The following is a 20,130-nucleotide window of genomic DNA, read 5'->3' on the forward strand; positions in this document are numbered from 1 at the left end:
CCGTGGTGCAAGGACTCCCTTCTGCAGGGAACTCTACAAAGCAGGTGGGAATCCTGGTGTCTCACTAGCACCTGCCCTCGCTGGGGGAAGGGGCGAGGTCGGGGAACACAATCGCCTGCGGGCAGCTCGGGTTTTGGGGCCGGCTTGTAGCCACCTTCGACCTTCTGTCCCAGCCCGGCTCCCCCTGCTCTCCCGCCGGAATTCGGCAGCCGTCTTGTGCCCCCTCGCTGGGGCCCCGAGCGACAGGAAAACTAGGATTTACAGGGTGCCTCCTGCGGAAGCCCGGAGACACCCGGTGCGCCGGGGGCCCAGGGTCTGACTTCGCAGACAGGGGGCACTTGGGTGCTTTCCAGATCTCAAGGGACGCGCCCCAGGTCCTCGACGTGGGCCTGGCGGACGGACGCAGCCCTCTCCCGCGGCAACACGCGCCGATCTAGCATCCAGTTGTCGCTCCGTCCGTTCCTCCGCTAATGCCATCTTGCCGGAGGCTGTCACGTGCGGACGACAGCATCGCGCTTCACCTCGGACGCCAAAAACGACACCAGGACGCCACCAAGTTCCCTGGACTCCGTCCTCAACCCGAGGTGAGGCGCAGGGGCCCTTCTCTCGTGGTTCGGAGCAGGGACACGGTGGGCGCTGGGTCCTTGGGGCGCGTCTTCCCGTCGGGGACAGTCCGCTTCAGGCTGCAACGCCGTCGGGGGCCGGAGGCGCAGCCGTTAGCTCTGCACCATAGCCTCGAGGTGTCAGCTGTTAAGTTGTGGGCTGGGGGCACGAGGGGCCGGGGCGGCTGCCGGCGCGGGTCCCCGAGGACCCCCGTCCGCGGCCGCCTCGTCTCCAGTACTGACCCAGCTGGGCCGGATGACGAGCGAGCCTGCTCGGAGAGGCCCGGCAGGGGGGCGCCACGCGCGCCGCGCGAGGGGCGCGGGCTGCCGGGAGGAGCGCGGAATGGGGGGGGGGGGGGGGCGCGGGCGCATGCGCCTTGCGCCCGTGCCATATTGGAATGAGTCGGAGCGCGGAGCGCCGCCGCCGCCGCCTCCGCCGGAGCGCGGGTGGAGGGGGGCGGGGAGAGCTGCCGGCCGCCCCGCTCCGCGGAGCCCAGCAGGAAGGAGAGCGCGAGCGGGCGAGCGCGGGTGGCGCGAGCGGAAAAAGCTTCCGCGCGGGGGGACGAAAAGAAGAAAAGAAAGAAAGAAAACGAGCGCGAGAAGGGAAAAGCGAGCGATTGAGCGAGCGCGCGCGCGAAAACTCCCGGCAGGTAAAAAAGCGGGGCCGCCGGCTGGGCCTTCCCGCGCGGCGGCCTGAAGGGGCGGCGGCAGCGCCGGGGCGGTGGACCGCGCGGCGGCCCCCTCGAGGCGGCCGTGCAACTTTGCCAACGAAAATCCACCGGGAGCCGGAGGGCGGCGGGCGCGCGGGCTGAGGCGCCAACGGGCGGCGGCGGCACGTTGGGGGCGGGGGCGGGGCGGGGGGGGAGCGCGGCGCCCGCGCGCGGCCTGGCGCGGCCCCGCGCGCCGGCCGAGCGGGCGGTAGGAGCGCGCCTGGGCGCCTCGCTGAGGCGGCGGCGGCCGGCAGTCCTGGGCTGACTCGCGCGGCGCGCGGCAGCCCCAGGGCGTGAAAGGAAAGTGGCCGGGCGGCGGTACCGCGGGCGCCCAAGTTCCCCGGCGCGCTGGGCCCCTGGCGCGCCCCTCCCCGCGCGTCCCGCGCTCCCTCCCGCCGAGCCCCCGCGGACCCGCCCCCCGGGCTCGCTCCGGGCCCGGGGCGCGAACCCGCAGCAGGACCCGGGGGCGCGCCGCCCGCGCGGCGATCTGAACTTCGCTGGGCCGAAGCGGCCGCGGCGAGATGGCTGAGCGTCTAGCGGCCGCCGCAACCGGTTGCTTCGGACCAGCGTATCGGAGTGCTCGGGGCCTCCCCAGCGCCGATCGAGCGGGCCGTGGGCTCGCCGGGAACCCGCTGCCCGACCCCAGGCGGACCTGCCGCTCCAGAGGTCCGTAACCGTTTCGATTTCTGTTCTTAAAGTCTCTTTTTGGACCCTGAAAAGGAGACTATGGAGAGGCGAGCCGAATGTCCTGAGAAGGCAGGCCTGCTTTGTGGGGAGCAGAAACGCCCTGTGAGAACGGAGATACATTCCCGCGGAAAGGATGTATGTTAAGTTTTTCACAAAATGTCAGCTGCTCACTGGGGTCTAAAACTGAGCCGTAAAGGACAGGTCACTTGCACGTCTTGTTATACACCGGCAGTGAGGCAGGACACCCTTGCCAAGGACAGGCTTTTTATTTAGTGAGGGATATTCCCAGCGGGTCTCTCAAAGCCGTGCGGGTGGGCTGCCCCGAGCGAGGTTTCGTGAGCCTACTTACTCCTGAGAACCAAGAAACCATCAAAAAGATTGGAAAGGTCATAAGATGGATTTTATCAATCCCTGCAATGCCTTCTTCTCTGGAACCACATTTTTAATATGTCACACTTTGCATCGCAAGTAAAATGCCTGAAAACGTACTTGTTCATTTGTCGACCGTCTTGAGATGAGGAAGGAAGATGAGTGTACTCTTTGAGTACACTTTGGGGCCTGTCGGCCTGGTATTTTAAGGTATGTAGAAGCTTTCTAGGCCACAGGTAGATTCGGAGTTGAGATTTGTTTACAATGTCAGAAAAGTAACGGCTTGGTGGAAACGGGAGTGGCCCCAGATCAGGAAACAGTTCTGTTACTACTGTTGTCATTGACTACTGCCTTATCTTGGGTAAGTTTCTTTACAGATTTGTTTTTCTTTCTTTGCAAAATTAGTGGATGAATAGATGATCATTGTGTGTCCTTTCAGTTCTGAAATTTGGTGACTTTCTAAAGTGAAAGATTAAAAAATTTAGGTGTGTACTTTGAAAGGTTCTACAAGGAAGTACTCACAACCTGCATCTTTATTAAAATACATTTAGAAAAAAATACCTTGAGAGTTGTATCTTGGTTGATTTTATGTAGCATTGTCTGGAAAGATAGTTACAAATGCACTTTAATATGTTTTGAAATTATGTATATATATTTATTTATTTATTGAGGCCTAATTTACAATAAGATCTTAATTTACGTACATAGAGTTCGGTGACTTTTTCACATGTATATGCACTGTAGCTACACTCAGATCAAGATATAGAGCATTTTCAGCTTCCCAAAGGGTTGTTTCTACATTCCTCCTTTTCAGTTAACACCTTCCCTCCCCAAGGTGATACTGTACTGACTTCTGTCACCACTGGTGAGTTTTGCTTTATTTACAACACAACCCTTTTCTAGGTGAATGGGGGTAGTATTAGTAAACTGAGGAACAACACATCTGTTAACTGGAGTTATGGTCATGGTCATTTTCTCCATGATCCTCATGCTTTTTATAACAATTTTTGCGTTTTTATGCTATTTAAAATGACTAAAATTCCTGACTTGGGAGACCTCTTAGTCAGAAGGTCACTTCGTTGAGGCAATACTGTGCATATTTGAATCTGTGGTTCTGGGAGTCCTTGTGGACATGGGCCCTGTATCAATCTGCTACTTCCCATTTTTTGGAATGCAGGTATATTTGCAGACAGTAGGTTTAAAGGATGAATCATGAACTTTTCCCACAAGTCAGGTTTAAGTGTCAGTAGATGAATCAGTTCCTTAAAGCCTAGAATTTGCTGAGAAAATTAAATGAAAATTGATTTTTTTTAAGTTCATTGAATTAATGAATGTGGGCATAAAGCTTTAACAACCTTTTAAATGACAGCAATTAACTTGATTTATATATGCAAGATATTCCCCTGGTTTGTCAGATCATTAAAACTCTAGCAGTGAAAGCAAAAATAAAAGAGAACTAAAAATTATGTCAGGTGGTTTTTAATTTTTGTTTGGTTTTTGCTTTTTGTGTTAGACCTAGGAAGTTGGGCTTTTTATGTTTCCCACTAAAGCAAGAACTTGAGCAATTTACTTATCCTTCCCAAATGCCTTTTAGTATATTCTTGTACCCTTTCTTATTTCTGTTGCTAAAGGAGAGGAGTTTAGAGGTTGTAACTGAATTCTTGTTAGTCCTCACGAAGGCCTGTGTTTTTTACTGCAAGGCCATAGAAAGTTGAGAACTAAGTCCTGTGGTAGGGATGCATAGGGCATAGTCCACAAAGTTCAAAGATTTTATTTTGTGAAATGATTCTGCTGAATAATTCTGTTTTTCTGTGACTAAGTCAGACGGTTGGCCAAAAACTAAGCTGAATTTGCTACCCTAAGATTCATAGCATCATTAACAAAGAAAGTAATTCATCACTTAGTTATTATTGATCCACCCTTTTTTCTCCTTTCTTTCTTCCTCCCTCCCTTCCTTTTTTTGGTGGCTCTTTAGATTTCTTAGCTTTTGCACTATCAGATATTTAACCTAAAATTTGTTAAATTTTTAGCGATGTAACTAGAGAGATGCAAAATGAGAAAACATATTTAAGTGAATTCCGTCTTTGCTATTTATTTTTCTGTAAGCTCTGATTTTTCTCTTTAAAAGTGCTTTTCTTCCCTATAATCTTGCTGCTTCTCTAGGGTACTTTTGCTTTCACAGTGGTAACTAGACTGGTCTTTACTATAGAATGATGATGTAGAAGCTGCTGTCTTTTGACTCTTCGTGAAGTCTATAGAAAAGCTGAATTGTCCAAACTTCATCGGCCTTTTTATTATGACTTCATGTCATGTTCACATTAAATAAAGGAATACATCCAGAAAGCAGAAGACATAAGGCAGACACTGTGAATGCTAAATACTTTTTATTAAAGCTTTTCTCTCTTGTAAATTCTTAAAACTTTTCTTTCTGGAATTATTTGACTGTTACCCAATGCTTCAGAATAATTTAAGTGAGAATGAAAGAACATGTAATCAGTAAATGGTATGGCTTTCTTATGGGAGAGTACTTTTATTTCTGTAAATAGACTTTGTTTTCTAACTGGAATGTTTTGTAATTGGAAAAAATATTTCTTTTTGTACATAGTTGTTACATTGGGTGAAGCTGTCTGGGGATTTTGATTACCTGGGAGATTTTGAACCATTAGACTTCAGGGAGTGGGATTTTGATATGACTCTATACTTCTTCAAATGGAATTGGCAAACAATTAAACATTGGAAAATATTTAAAATAGAAAGGATGTGGTCAGGTTGTTACAAGTTCGTTTTTAAGCTTTAGAGAGGTGGGAGAGAGGATAAGAAGGCAGGTTATTAAAAGAAAAATTATGACTTTACTGTAAAGGTTTTAACACGTTGGATTGTAAACCTTTGCCTATTGCTCAAAGGCACCTAAAGATTTCTAATTATTTTCAATTCTCTTTTACTTAAGAGTATGTTTATAAATTTATTCAACTCTTTGTATTTTTGAAATATTTTATATACATAGATATCTTTATTTTTATTTATTTGGCTGCACTGAGTCTTAGTTTGGGCATGTATATTCTTAATTGTGGCATGTGGGATCTAGTTGCCTGACCAGAGATGGAACCCAGGACCCCTGCATTGGGAGTGGAGTCTTAGCCACTGGACTGCCAGGGAAGTCCCTCTCTTTGTCTTTAGATCATTGCTCAGGGACATCATTAAAAAAAATCTTGTCTATATATTATCCTAAAGGTATTAGGTCCCTGCTGACTTCATGGTTTGATGGTTGAGTAACTTCAGAGCCAAGCACTGTGGATAACTGCTACATGGTGGCATTTCTAACATGGTGTATGACCTGCATGCAGGTTCCTTTCTGACTTTTTTGCTTAATCTGGAGAAAGGTTAATTACTAGACTGATTTGGGGTGGATCGGGCAGTTGACAGTTACCTGCTTCGTCTGGGAAAGTTAGTTCTGGGCTGAGATGACATTTGGAGAGGGTCTTAGATGAGAGATGGAGGATGGTTTGTCGGCAGTTACAAGTACAGGATGATTGTTTCTGGAATGACAACATGAGAGGACTGAGAAATTTAGCAATCATTAAAATACCTCAAGAATTTTTCCTGCTGAAAAATTCAGTTTAAAGTGTTAACCAGCAAGTACTTCGATTTGAATTCCAAATTATTGTAATATTTTTCCAGAATAGTTTTTATTTGAGGTGGCTGCTATGTAATATTTGCTCTGTGGTAATGCCACCTGTGCATTATCACTGATTTTCCATGTTAATTTCATGTTCATTTGGTGCCCAGACTAGTGCTTTCTTTGTCAGTTTTTGTTAGTGTTCTTTCTCGTTGATCAGTTCCTGTAAAACATGCATTTTCCGTGTTAAACATAGTATGTGTTACTTTGGAATCATAATTTTAAGCCGCTTTGGCTTATTTTTACTCATATCATTATAAAATAATCTTGGGGTGATCAGTGATAACGCAGATGCACTGAATATATCATCTCTAGAACACAGTAATTAATAAGGAAGCAAGCTTACATTAATTTAAAAATATTTAATTTTGTAGGTTGTGATAAAATACACACAACATAAAATTTGCCATTTTAACGGGTACAATTAAGTGGCATTAAGAACATTCACAGTGTTGTGCGGTGATCACCACTGTCCATTTCTGCAACTTTTTCATCTTCCCAAACTGAAAATCTGTATTATTGACAGTAACTCCCCATTCCCGCCTCCCTGCAGTCTCTGGTGACCAGCGTTCTGCTTCTGCTTCTGTGAATTTGACCGTCTGAACTGTGAGAACCAGATACCTTTTCCTTAGATATAGTTCTGACATACATGGTTATTGGAAGGAGAGAGGGATGGAAGCAGAATATGACAGCATAGAAGACAGGGAAAGTGTAAAGCAAAGGTTGCTACAGTCTTGGATTTTATTTGGATGAGGACAGAGCTTTGTGGGTCTTAGGATACCACCTTATTGTGTAATCACTGATGTTCACAGTGTTGGTCTGAGTCAAGCATTTAGTCCAGAACAGTTAACCAAAAGAGTTTATGCCTTCTAAAGTTGTAAATAAGCCTTTGAGTATCTGAGAGGCATGATTATTCTGTGACTCATTCCCCTGCTGTTCTGGTTAGTTGAGGTTTTAACTGTATTTCAGTCTCATTTCTGTATTAGTGGAAAACTAATTGAGTATTTAAAGAGGCTTAATAGTTTACATAATAATGATACCACATAATTAATGCTGTGTATTTTATGTTTTAGCTTTATTGTATTTCTGTACCTCTGGATTTGAGAAATACAGATGTCCAGTCATAGAGAGAAAGCAAATTGGGCAGAGAGTGTGAGTTGAGCAGTTAGCCCTTTCAGAATAGCTAACAACTGAGCAACTGAACAACAACCAACATGTGTAAGTGTTTTTTAACACACATGTACACCTGTGGCTGATTTATATCAATGTATGGCAAAAACCACACGATATTATAGAGTAATTAGCCTCCAATTAAAATACATTTTAAAAAAATTATTGTTTTCTTTAGTGTTGTTACCATTTTTAATCGACGTGCAGTTGATTTGTTGTGCTAGTTTCTGGTGTACAGCACAGTGACTCAGTTATATGTGTGTGTATATATTCAGTTTCAGGTTCTTTTCCATCATAGGTTATTATAAGATACTGAATATAGATCCTTGTGCTATACGTCTTTACTGTTATTTTTGATTCCTGTATTAGTAAACATGGGGTGACTTTCCTGAATACTGTTTGTTCCAGGGTGGTTGGGGGGACACTTCAGAGCATCTTTTCATCACCCCTCCTCCCCAACTTCCTTCTTGACAAGGAGTGCTTTTGACTATTTTTGTGACAGTGAAGTTATGAAGTCTGATTTTTTTTTTTTTTTTCTTTTTGGTGCTTTAAATAACTGCTCAGTTCTTAAGAAAATCAGAGTGGTTAGTTGTTTTCTAGAGTTACACTGTTAGACATAATTTTCTTAAAAAAAAAAAATAGGTAGCTGTTCTTTCCAGGAAGGTAGTTTCCTTTTGATTACTTTTTGTTTTTATTATTGAGCAAAATGGGCAGGAGTAGGTCATCTAGTAGCTACACCTAGAAATATGAAAAACTTTGGGGTATTTTGTTGTTATCATTTATGGACTTTCCTGATAGCTCAGTGAAGCCTGCCAGTACAGGAGACACGGGTTTGATCCCTGGGTTTGAAGATTCCCTGGAGAAGAAAATGGCAACCCCATTCCAGTATTCTTGCCTGGGAAATCCCATGCATAGAGGAAACTGGTGGGCTACGGTCCATGCGGTTGCAAAAGAGTGAGGCACAATTTAGCAACGAAAACAGTAACAACAACACGGTCATTTATGATAGCGGAACCCCTTGACCTCTTAATGTAGTTGTTGTTCAGTTGCTCAGCCGTGTCTGACTCTTTGTGACCCCATGGACTACAGACCCTAGGCTTCCTTGTCCTTCACTATTTCCTGGAGTTTGCTCAGACTCATGTCCATTGAGTTGATGATGCCATCCAACCATCTCATCTTCTGTTGCTCCCTTCTCCTGCCCTCAATCTTTCCCAGCATCAGGGTCTTTTCCAATGAGTTGGCTTTTGGCATCAGGTGACCAAAGTATTGGAGCTTCAGCATCAGTCCTTCCAATGATTATTCAGGGTTGATTTCTTTTAGGATTGACTGGTTCGTTCTTCTTGCTGTCCCAGGGATTGAATCCAGGTCTTGTGCATTGTAGGCAAATTCTTTACTGTCTGACCCACCAGGAGCTTCTTTATTTTTGGCTGTGCTGGGCCTTTGTTGCTGTGCAGGCTTTTCTCTAGTTGCGGTGTGTGGGCTCTAGGCTATTGGGCTTCAGTAGTTGCGGCACGTGGGCCTAATTGCTCCGCGGCATTTGGGATCTTCCCGGATCAGGGATCGAACCCGTGTCTCCTGCAGTGGCAGGTGAATTCTTTACCACTGAGCCACCAGGGAAGCCCAAGCATTTCTTAATGTAGGGTTGATGTTCATCACTTGCATTTTGTTTCCATTTTGAAGTTGATTTTAATCTTCAGTCATGTTCCTATTTGCATTTGAAATGTACAGAAGTTTTTATTATTGTTAATACAAGTAATACCACATGCAGACTGGGAAGCAGAATCTGGTCTTCAGCATTACCTGCATCTGGTTTTCCTTAAGGGTTCCTGGGTGAACTGAGAGAAACTTGAAATGACTCTCTTGCCAGTGGTAGCTGTGACGGGGACGCAGAGCGCTGGGGGGCTCTGCCGGCCTTGCCTTCTAGGGTGGCTCTCCCTTCTTGCAGTGAATGCTTGAGGGCTCCAGGGCTTTAAGGCACAACCCCGGTTCTGAAAACAGTCTCCTCCCCGCCCACCCCTTGACCTTTACCCTGATTTTGGCTTCCTATTAACTTTGAGAGGAGCTCTTTGGAAAGCAGCTATACTACTGAAATCTCAGGTTCTGTGGTGGTATTCTTTTTCCACAAGCTCTTTGAGAGGCTTCCCTACTCTCCCTGTCTCATCTTTGACCTTACTGTGACCTCCTTTTCCTCTCAAAGAGTTCAGCCCCTTTGGGCCTGGACCCATTGTCCAATCTTTTGTTTGCTTCCTGGCCAGTACCCTCTACACTGGTTCCTTTGCCCTTCTGCAGCTTCTGCTCTGGCGAGCACCGCCCCCGCCAGTCCAGCCTGTGCCCCCTTTGCTGTGGACACGCTGCCTGGAATTCAGGGTCTCCTGAAGGGGCCCTATTTGCGGCTGGTTCCACACAGTATTAACTTGAGGCAGAACCTTTTCTTTTTGCCTTCTGTGACCTTTGGAGATCCTCTGTTGTTCCTCTTGTTTGCACCTCCCTTGGTGGATCCCCCCACCTTTAGACTTCATCTAGCCTGTGTGCCCCCCTAAACCTTTCTACTGAGCTTCAGGTCCATATATCCTCTCTCTCTGGCCCTGTCCAGTTTGGAGTTCCACTGGCCCTTTAATCTACAGGTCCCAACAATTCCTTAGTCTGCCTTAAAGCTACTCCTCTAGCCGACTTGTCTGCCTAGGTCTTTTTTTTTACCTTCTTTCTTGGTGATGGTATCCCATTTTTCTCCTGACAGCTTTTTTCTCCCAACAGCTTTCCTGTGGAACTGAGCCTTATTCTTGAAAATTACCAACCCTTGACTTACGAACATGCTGTTCTGACTTCTTGGTTTTCAAACATTTTTAGAAGCTATGGGGCCCTTTGTTAAGTGAAATCTTTCCAGGAGGCTTAATATGTAAAATAAGAAAGACTGGAGTTCTGGTGAAAGGGGAATGAAGGGCCAGCATCCTGTCCTGCCACTTACCCCGTGCTGCCCTCTTCCTTCTCTCAGGCAGAGCTGGTGTCTGGTCCTCAGCCTCTCTAGGTGGAACTCCCTGCAGTTAGTTGCTCTGTACTGCCTGAGGGTACTCTGCTTGTCGAAAAACCGCTTGATCTTTTCTACACCCTGTCTCTTTCTCATTGGTTTTATCTTGTGACTGGTCAGTATAAAATTAATGCTGTGATGAAACTTGCCGAGGAAAAGCAATGCCACTTTGGAAAGTGAAACTAGGTGGTAAAAAGAGCCAGCTCCTTTAAATGCTGAAAACTTCAAAAGTGCTCAAGGGTTCCTTTCCATTTCAACAGAAGTCTTTATTGACTCTTATCTTTCTCTGAAGCTGCTCTTCTACAACATGAACATTCAAGTGAACTTAGTTTAGTTTTACTGTTTTTGTTTTGTTCATTAGCCAGTATAGCAGGTTTGTTCAACCTATATAATATAACTAAAATGTTAAACAGTGGCAGTTAAAAATGTGTTCTGTTGCCTCCAAATGGTTGTCCATCCCCTCCACCCCACCCTTCTCTGATCCATCTGATACACTGTGGACAGATAGCTCTTTCTAAACAAACTTGATTTTATCATATAAACTTATCCCGCTGCCAGCAGGGTAAAGTCCAGGCTCCTCAGGAATGTGTTCAGAATCCTTGAGCTTGTCTGCTCACCTGCTCAGCTCAGCCCCCTCTCACATGTGCCCTCCCTCCAGCCTTGGCCAGACCCTGGTCCTCCCCATATCTCTCCTCCACATGTCCAGTGTGTCCTCCACTAACGTACAGCTCCCCAGATGTCAGTCTGGCATATACCAATCTCATACTTCTGGCCCTATTTGACTACTATAGTTACTCTTTTAATATTTTAAAATTTTACTTTAAATTTGGACTTTTTAACTGAAATTTTATAAAGCATTATTGCATTTTAAAAATAAAAATAATGAAATACAAGTAGTAATAAATTAATAATATTCCTTCAGTAAGTTTCCCTGTCTGTCTCTTTTCTTTTTGGCTGTACCACGGAGCTTATGGTATATCAGTTTCCCGACCAGGAATTGACCCTGGATCCTGGCAGTGAAAACCCAAAACCATAATTACTAGGCCACCAGGGATCTCCCAGGGTTCTCAACTAAACCTTTTGTACTTGAAATTTTAAAAAACTATGTACTTCGTAATAGGTGATATTAAGGATTTTTTTTTTTTTAGGTATAATAATGACATTGTGACTGTATATGAGAATGTCCTTTTTCTTGGGAGAATCAAACTGAAGAGTTAAAGGTGAGGTATCATGATGTTTGAACACTTTTAAATGGCTCATAAAGTATGTATGTGTGTAATACATGCACACATATATGGAAATATATATATGCACATACATATGCACATATATATGGAAAAATACAGCAAATCAGGGAAATTTTAATAACTTTTAAGTCTAAGTGGAGAGAATTTGGAATTTTTTCAGAATCTCTGTGTGTGAAAATTTCGATAAAAGCTTGTCTTGGTTTAATTATAAAAATGGCTTCAAAAGCTGCAAAAAAAGATTTTAATCCCAGTACACAGTGGGTAACACACATGCATACACATGCACACACACACACACACACACACACACAGAACACAGACCCACTTGTTGAAGTGACATTTAGACTACTGTGTTTTCAATGTTGTGGGAAAACCAAATGCTAGTGAAGGGTTTTTTAAATAATTTTTAAAATTGAGGTATAATTGATATATACAGTATTATATTAGTTTCAAGTATACAACTGATGATTTGATAGTTGTATATATTGTAAAATGATCACAGTATGTCTAGTTAACATCTGCTACCATATCTAGTTACAAAATTTTTTTCTTATGACTTTTAGATACACTCTGATGACTTTTGGATACTTTCAAATGTACAATACGATATTATTAACTATAGTCATTGTGCTATACATCACATCTCCATGACTTACAACTAGAAGTTCGTACCTTTGAAGTTCCTGACAAATCCTGTTTAAGCAATACCTGTGAAGTTGCAGTTGCATATTTTATATGTTAACTCTTTTTTCCCCCCATTCCACCTTAATGATGCTACATAAATTCTTTAAAATAAAGTCTTCGGCAGCCCCGAAATTTTCTCATGTTCCAGCAGTGGTTTGGGTGTTGTGTTTAGGGGACTTCGCGAAGGAGATTTCTTGTTTGTCCTGTAAGACTCAGGTTTCCTGTGGAGTTTTCCTTCCTGGACACCTCCAAGCCAGGTTAACTACCCTTTGCCCTGGGCATTCAGCCTTCTGCATATTCTCCTCTTGTGAATGTTATAAATGTAATTACTTGTTCAGTGTCTGTACAAGATTGAGAGCTGACTGGGAGAGACCTTGTTATCCCTCATTGGTACCTTGGATACAACATAACAGTGTAGACAGTAGATAAATTATAGCTGAGGAAAGGCACAGAGGCAAAACTGCAGCACCACCATTTGTAGCTTTGTTTCTACTCCAAAATGCATTATATTCTAAACAAAAGCTCTGACGTTTAATTAGATCTGATCTAGTGACTCCTTGGTTTAGAGCTTGCCATTGGCTTTCCATAGCAATTACAATAAAATCCAAACTCCTTTTGTGGTCTGTAATAACCTTTGCAATTTGTTCCCTGCCCACCTCTGCCACTTTTCTGCCTGCTTGCCCACAATCCATACGCATCTTTTCTGTCCCTCCAAGTACAGCAAATTTGTTACATTTAGTTCCTTTTCATCAGAGGGGTTAACTCAGTCATGAAACCTTCCCTCAACATCCTTACCTCCACTCCCCTGGCTTTCCTGTCTCTTTACTGTTTGCTTTTCTTCATGGCACTTATCACTTAATGAAATTATCTTACTTTCAGTTCATATTAATACTTAAATTAAAAAACTTAATTTATCATTGACTGCTTTAAAGTCACAAGGTAAAGAACATTAAAATCTACTCCAGGACTGTTTCTCCTTATTGTTCCTTGTGGGAAAACCAAACAGGGCACTAATGCACTGTTCTTCTGTTTACTGTTGTAAACTCTGTAAAGATAGGAACCAGTGCCTTTAATAAGCATGGCATCCCTGTACTAAGAATGGTGCATAGCAAATATATATATGTTGAGTGGAGGTGTGAATAAACAACCAGCTTGTAAATGATCTAAGAAAAGTTTTTTTTAAACTTCAGAGATTTGGGGGCAGTGTTATGGTTTAGTTCTGCCTGTTCTGAATTTTTTATGAGAAGCCAATATATTGTCATATTTTGCTGCCTGGAGTGCCTGTTTATTGTTCTAGGTGAGCAAAATTCCTTTCTTCAACTTCATATTTTTTTTTAAATCACATTAACTTATAACTTCACTTTTTTGAGGATAATTGCTCATCTTTAGATCTTCAATAAATGCACTCCTTTTCTTAAAAAATAATTTTGTTTATTAGTTTTGACTGTACTGGGTCTTCATTGCTGCTCAGACTTTTCTTTAGTTGTGATGAGCAGGGGGCTACTCTCCAGTTGTTTTACGTGGACTTCTCATCCCGGTGGCTTCTCTTTTTGCAGAGATCAGGTTCTGTGGTGTGCCTGTGTGTATGCTCAGGTGTCTGACTCTTTGCAACCCTATGGATTGTAGCCTGCCAGACTCCTCTGTCCATGGGATTCTCCTGCAAGGATACTGGAGCGGGTTCCCATGCCCTTCTGCAGGAGATCGTCCCTGACGCAGGGATCGAACCCACATCTCTTACGCCTCCTGCATTGGCAGGTGGGTTGTCAGCCGCGCAGCCGCCAGGGCAGCCCTTACAGGTGCATTTCTACTGGTGAAAATCAAGTCGAAGCGCATTAGCTCCAGTCATTGGCTTTTCTTCTCACGAAAAGTATTTCCGGAGAGGCAGTCACTAGCCTGGTTCTTTATGGGCATGGGACGGGGCTGTGCTACTTCCTTTGCCCTCAGGTTCCTCATGAGAACCTGTTATTTGCAGGTGTATGAGGCCTAGGTTGATCTGCAGAATGAAATCCAGTGAATCCACTGTCCTTCTACCATTGTTAATTGAATCGATGCTCTTACTGTGGTGGGAGTGCAGATGATGGTGTATCTGGATGGGAACGGGGGTCCCTGAGAACAGGGGAGGCATCCACAGAAGGGAAATAGGGTTGACCAGACTTAGACTTTGCCTATAATCCCTCCCACCCTTTCCTCAGTCCTGTTTGGAAATGGAAAAGTTTTGGAAATTTTGAAGCTATGGGGGAAAAGAAGCCCTCTAGTTTTTAATTAAAACAAATTTTTAAATCAAAGTTTCTTTGTTGTTGTTTAATATATTTTGTTTGATATATTTTGATATATTTTGTCCTGCTTCCATGCACAAATGAAAAATGAGTTAGTATTCTAGTTTTTTACTTAATTGATTTTTGGAGAGAGTTTAGCAAATTTGGACTCTCAGGTAATCCTGAAGTTCTTTGTTAGTTTAGAACCAAAAAGATATTTTGTAAAACTAGTTACTCATATTATAATTAGTATGTGATACTAACATATATAGTGTAATAGAACTTTAGTTGCAGATTTTTTAGTATATTTGAATCATTTAAACTTTGATTACTGTGGAGCCAAACATGTAGGGGATTTTTCCATCTTGGTTTGAGGAGAACATATACATTTTTTCAGCATGGTGGCAAACAGTTGAAAGTTACTGTGGGTAGAATGGACTTTTTCCTATACCACTCTTCCACCAACACATTTTACTGAACTCAAATTTTGTCACAAATAATTGCAACGAAAAATTGATGCTTTTGAACTGTGGTGTTGGAGAAGACTCTTGAGAGTCCCTTGGACTGCAAGGAGATCCAACCAGTCCATCCTAAAGGAGATCAGTCCTGGGTGTTCATTGGAAGGACTGATGCTGAAGCTGAAACTCCAGTACTTTGGCCACCTCATGCGAAGAGTTGACTCATTGGAAAAGACCCTGATGCTGGGAGGGATTGGGGGCAGGAGGAGAAGGGGACGACAGAGGGTGAGATGGCTGGATGGCATCACCTACTCGATGGGCATGAGTTTGAGTAAACTCCGGGAGTTGGTGATGGACAGGGAGGCCTGGCGTGCTGTGATTCATGGGGTCGCAAAGAGTCAGACACGACTGAGCGACTGAACTGAACTGAACTGAAGAAAAATGAGATTGCTTTTAATAGGCATCACTTTTTCTTGCATTGCATTGCTCTATTTTTATCAAATGATAAACTTAAGTATCAATACTTAATCTTTTTTTTTTGGCTGTGCCGCATGGCGTGTGGGATCTTAGTTTCCCAACCAGGGATCAAACCTGTGCTCCATGAAGTGGAAGCCCCAAGTACTAACCACTTGATCACCAGGGAAGACCCCTTGGTCCCTTCTATAGGTCACTGTTATTCCTAGTTTTTCTTTGTTTTCTGCCAGAAAAATTCCATACATATCTATTCTATATGTATAAAGATACATATTTCCCCACCCACTTAAAAAAATCAATTGACAGTTCTCTTTTCATTTAAAATATCTTGGATATATCAAAGTACACAGCAGTCTGCCTTGTTCTTTTAGTGATTGCCTAGTAATGTGTTTATATAGATGCACTGTAATTTATTCAGTCAGTACTCTATTTGTATACTTTTGAGTTATTTCCAGTGTTTTATGCTATAAACAGTGTTGTGCGCTAATGATAACTGAATTTGCTTGGATTAAGACAGCTTTCTAATACTGAACGTGTTTTTCCCCCCCGACTTCGAGTATTTGTATAAATACTGGTGACCAGCACTGGGTGTGGTAGAGTAAGGGGAGCTGGAGGTGCAGTCCTTGCCACCCCTTCCCCTTTGGTGGCATAGAAGGGGTGGCATAGAAGGGGTGGAGGGGACAGAATTCCCAGTCGAGTCTTGGGAGACCGATGTGTCTGAAGATGTCCACAGACTGTAAGGTCTTAATCATGCCTTTAAAGCCCAAGACCTGCGTGTGTGCTGCTTGTTATCAAATTATGTTTGTGATTTAGTTTTGAGAAAACCACAGCAGCATGGATCGACTAACAAATTATTTTACTTTCTGGAAATTTAAAAAAAAAAACACCTTTTCTAATTTTCTTAAGTGTGTTGGTCTTAGTTGCAGCTCGTGGGTTTAGCTGCCCCACATGGGAGATCTTAGTTGCCTGACCAAACCCATATCCCATGCATTGCAAGGCTGATTCTTAACTGCTGGGTCACAAGGGAAGTTCCTGGAAATTTTTTTGTATTCTTTTGTTCATTGGCAGTAAGACAGCTAAAATTTTTTCTTGAATTTACTTTTTATCTGAGCTACTTGATAAGAAATTTTAAACAGAATGCTCTGGTTCCAGTATAGTAAATTCTGAAGAAACTGAATTTGGAATCTTGAGGCATTATGTAGCTGAATCTTAGAGTGGTTATTATATTTCAATAATCTGAGTTTTTAGTTTTCATCCCTTTGCTGAAGAACTTCAGAACATTCCCTTGGAGCATACATTCGTACCACCATGAGTATCTCCTCTGCGTACTGCTATTGCCTCTAAAAGCATTGTCCTCAACGTAATAGGGTGATGGGAGGGAGGTTCAAGAAGGAGGGGACATATGTATACCTATGGCTGATTCATGTTGATATTCGGCAGAAAACAACAAAATTCTGTAAAACAATTATCCTTGAGTTAAAAAGTAAATAAAACAACAAAAAAAGAGATGGGTAACAATTGACTGTAATATATCCTAACCCGGGACTGTCACTGCTTGCACAGAGGGCGTGCACACCCAGCCTGCGGTAGGTGGATGGGTGCTGCTGGTCCTCAGGCGCTGCTGCCCTTCCCCGCAGGGACTTGTAGCTGCTAAGTTCATTACTGGGCTTTCCAGAGTCAAGTGTATTTGCTTTGCTGTGGCATTCTTTCTGCCACAGAAAGAATTTTGTGTTCTAGTGAGTAGTTTTGACTCATGAAGGCAGACAAAAGGATGCAACTTGTAGACTTGGGATTGTGGCAAAGAAACAGTATCACAGAGTGTGGCAGAAAGCAAGTTTTTGTGCATTGATAAGGCCCCTTCAGAAAGTGATCTGAGAAGTGTAGAAATTGGCAATTAGGATTAGTCAAGTTCTTTGTATTGTGAATAGCATTGTGAACAACAGGGAAGCCTGGCAAGTTGCACCGCTTAATGTTTAAAGAACAGGTGTAAGAAAATGGTTCGAAGGCTTATTTTAAACGTCAGAGGATTTGAAGAGGATTGTAGAGCAAGCAAATTGCCTGTGGATAGTGCCTAATAAATGCACACAGGAGTTCTGCTTTTACACCCTCTCAGGTGAAAAAGGCACTCGGGGTTGGCCCTTGTGCACACCAGGACTGTCAGAGGTGCTGGCCTTGAGGCAGATGGTGGGCGCTGAATTTCCTTCCCTTAATGAGAATGACATTACCCCTCCCTGGAGGCAGGAACATTACTGTTGCAGTAGAAAGTTCTGGTGTTTTCCTTTCTAGTGAATTGGAGGTATCATGATCTGTTGACATATAAATTTATTCAGCAGACTGTATAAAGCAGTGATGCCAGGAGTTTAGGGAATGCAGTGCAAAGATGAGGAAATTCCTTGCCCTTGAGGAGCTTATAGTATCATGAGATGATGCCACACAAAATAGCTAGTGTTTAAATGCTGTTGGAAAGGTACAGAACGCCTCCTGTGGAAGATAGTTTGACAGGGGTGGGTGAAGGGGCTGACATTTTTGTAGGGTGTTATTTTCAATAGTTTTTGTGGAATAATGTTTGTAGGAGTAAAGGTCAGAGAGTGAGTGATCTTTGAATGCTTACTCATATATTGTTATTGTTAGTGTAAGACTTTCTCAGACTTAAAATATTTCTGTTTTTAATGGAGAAAAGGCCCAGTGTAAAATAAGAAAAGAACTTTGGACTTTCCTTTTCCAATCCATTTCTAAGCCTTAATCTTTTAGTGCTACTTCCTCCTAAAGCTGTTTAACTTTGGTGAGGGTCCCACCAACTTTCCTTCTTTGAGAACAGCAGAAGAAGCAAAGAACTAGCTCCAGTGATCTGTCGAATCTTAAGCTGTAGGCAGGCTCATTGGGACCTGCCTGGAACTGCAGTGAGCAGCAGTCAGGATATGGGAAGGGAGGGGAAACTGTTAACTTGTGTCCATAAGCAGGCAGCTTGGCAAGAATGACAGTATGTCCTCAGTGGGCCCCAAACTTTTTACTTTGTTACCTGTTGAGTGCCCCTGATTTGCTCTTTAATTGCTGAGGGAGGTTATTATGCTGAATTCTTTTTTTTTTTTTTTAATTTTTTCTTTTTTTTCTTTTTTCTTTTATTATTTTTTTTTTCTATTTCATTTTTTATGCTGAATTCTTATATGTGAGTCACTTGCTGTTTTGATATATTAAAATTTTTATAACCCTGGCATCTTATACATTAGTTTTTCCTTTTATTGACTATTGCTGAATGTTAATTTTGCAATTATTATATTTTCTTCAGCTAATTATATGCTCAGTTGGTAGGAGTTTCTATTGATGTGGATTTCAGCAAGATTCAGGGACCAGCCCCTGACTTTTTTTTTTTTTTTGGTATTCCTTTTTGTTGTTGTTGTTGACTTTTTTTTTGTTGTTGTTGTTTTGTTTTTTTTGTTGTTGTTGTTGACTTTTTAAGCATCAGATAGGAGTTAAAGATACATTCAGAATTTGCTCAGTATCCTTACTGTCATTTCTTTGGTCTTACCTGTCATCTAGTCTCATTTGGATTATTACAGTGGCCTCCTAACTGATTCCCCTCCTTCTGCCCTTGCCTGCTCCAGGCTGCCCATGATATAGTGAGATTCTGTTAACAGGTAAATCAGATGATGTCACTCTGCTCAGAATTTCCTGCTTTCACTCAAGTCTTCGTCCTATCGCACAAGGCTCCCATGGCCTAGCCTTCCCACTTTTTAAGAATTCCTCCCCATTATCTGTTGTCCAACAAGCCCAGGGGACTCCTTCCTGAGGGCCTTTGCATGTGTTGCATGTGTTCCTGCCTGGAATCCCTTCGTACAGATTTGTGCATAACTAGGTCTCTCACTTTCTTGGGATCTTTCCCCCAAAATAAGCTCAGTGACCTGTGTGATTGATTTCAGCCCTCCTGTTATGCCCAATGAAATAAGTCCATCAGAGAAAGGCAAATACTGTATGATACTGCTTATATGTAGAATGTAAAAAATAAAACAAACTAGTGAATATAACAAAACAAAAATAGACTCGCAGATATAGAAAACTAGTGATTACCAGTATAGAGTAAGGCAAGATAGAGGTAGGTAAAAAAATAAGAGGTAGTGAACCTACCTACCTCTATAGTGGTAGGTACAAATTAAGAGGTACAAACTATTATGCATAAAATAAGCTATATTGCCCAGCACAGGGAATATAGCCAATATTATACTAACTATAAACTAACAATAATATATACTAACTATATATTATTTTAACTATACCTTTAAAAATTGTGAATCACTGTGTTGTACATCTAAAATGAATTACCTGACATTGTAAATCAAGTATACCTCAATGAAAAAAAGAAAATTTCACCCCTCCTCCACTGTTTCATATCCCTGCCTCTGCTTATTATTTTTCTCCTTCGCGTTTATTATCTAACACTGTGTATTTTACTTCTCCAGCCTGTGTATTATCTCTTTCCCTCACTTGAATGCTAGCTCTTTGAGGACAGGGATTTTTGTCTGTGTTTTATCTCCAGCACCTCAAACTGGGTCTTATCTGTAGTAGGTGCTCAGTAAGAAGTTGTTGACTGGATGGATGGATGAATGTTTCATACCATAGCTTCCTGCCCTGGTTTGTGAATTATGTAAATTCTGAATGTGGTAGGCTGTCAGACAATGTCTCATCAAGAAACCTCTCCTAAATCTTCAGTCAAAAGGGGGCTATGATTCTATGTGTCTAACAGTCATTTTGTTACACTGCACAGATTGGCACAACATT

General features: G+C 42.7%; 1 protein-coding gene across 5 annotated transcripts in view; it reads left to right on the forward strand.

The window, feature by feature from the left end:
- Positions 1-395: 395 nt before the first annotated feature.
- SFMBT1 (Scm like with four mbt domains 1) overlaps positions 396-20,130 on the forward strand; it is a 109,218-nt gene continuing 89,483 nt past the window's right edge. Inside the window, exons 1-2 of one of the 5 annotated variants that reach the window (XM_061128370.1) lie at positions 1,044-1,252; positions 11,388-11,459. The gene's annotated coding sequence lies outside the window, so the exon portion shown is untranslated. Of the gene's footprint in view, positions 585-1,043; positions 1,253-1,808; positions 1,979-11,387; positions 11,460-20,130 lie in introns of those variants that run through there. The other 4 variants (XM_061128371.1, XM_061128373.1, XM_061128369.1 and 1 more) reach the window with 4 other exon arrangements.

This window comes from Dama dama, chromosome 24 (assembly GCF_033118175.1).
Source record: "Dama dama isolate Ldn47 chromosome 24, ASM3311817v1, whole genome shotgun sequence".
Classification (NCBI taxonomy): Eukaryota; Metazoa; Chordata; class Mammalia; order Artiodactyla; family Cervidae; genus Dama; species Dama dama.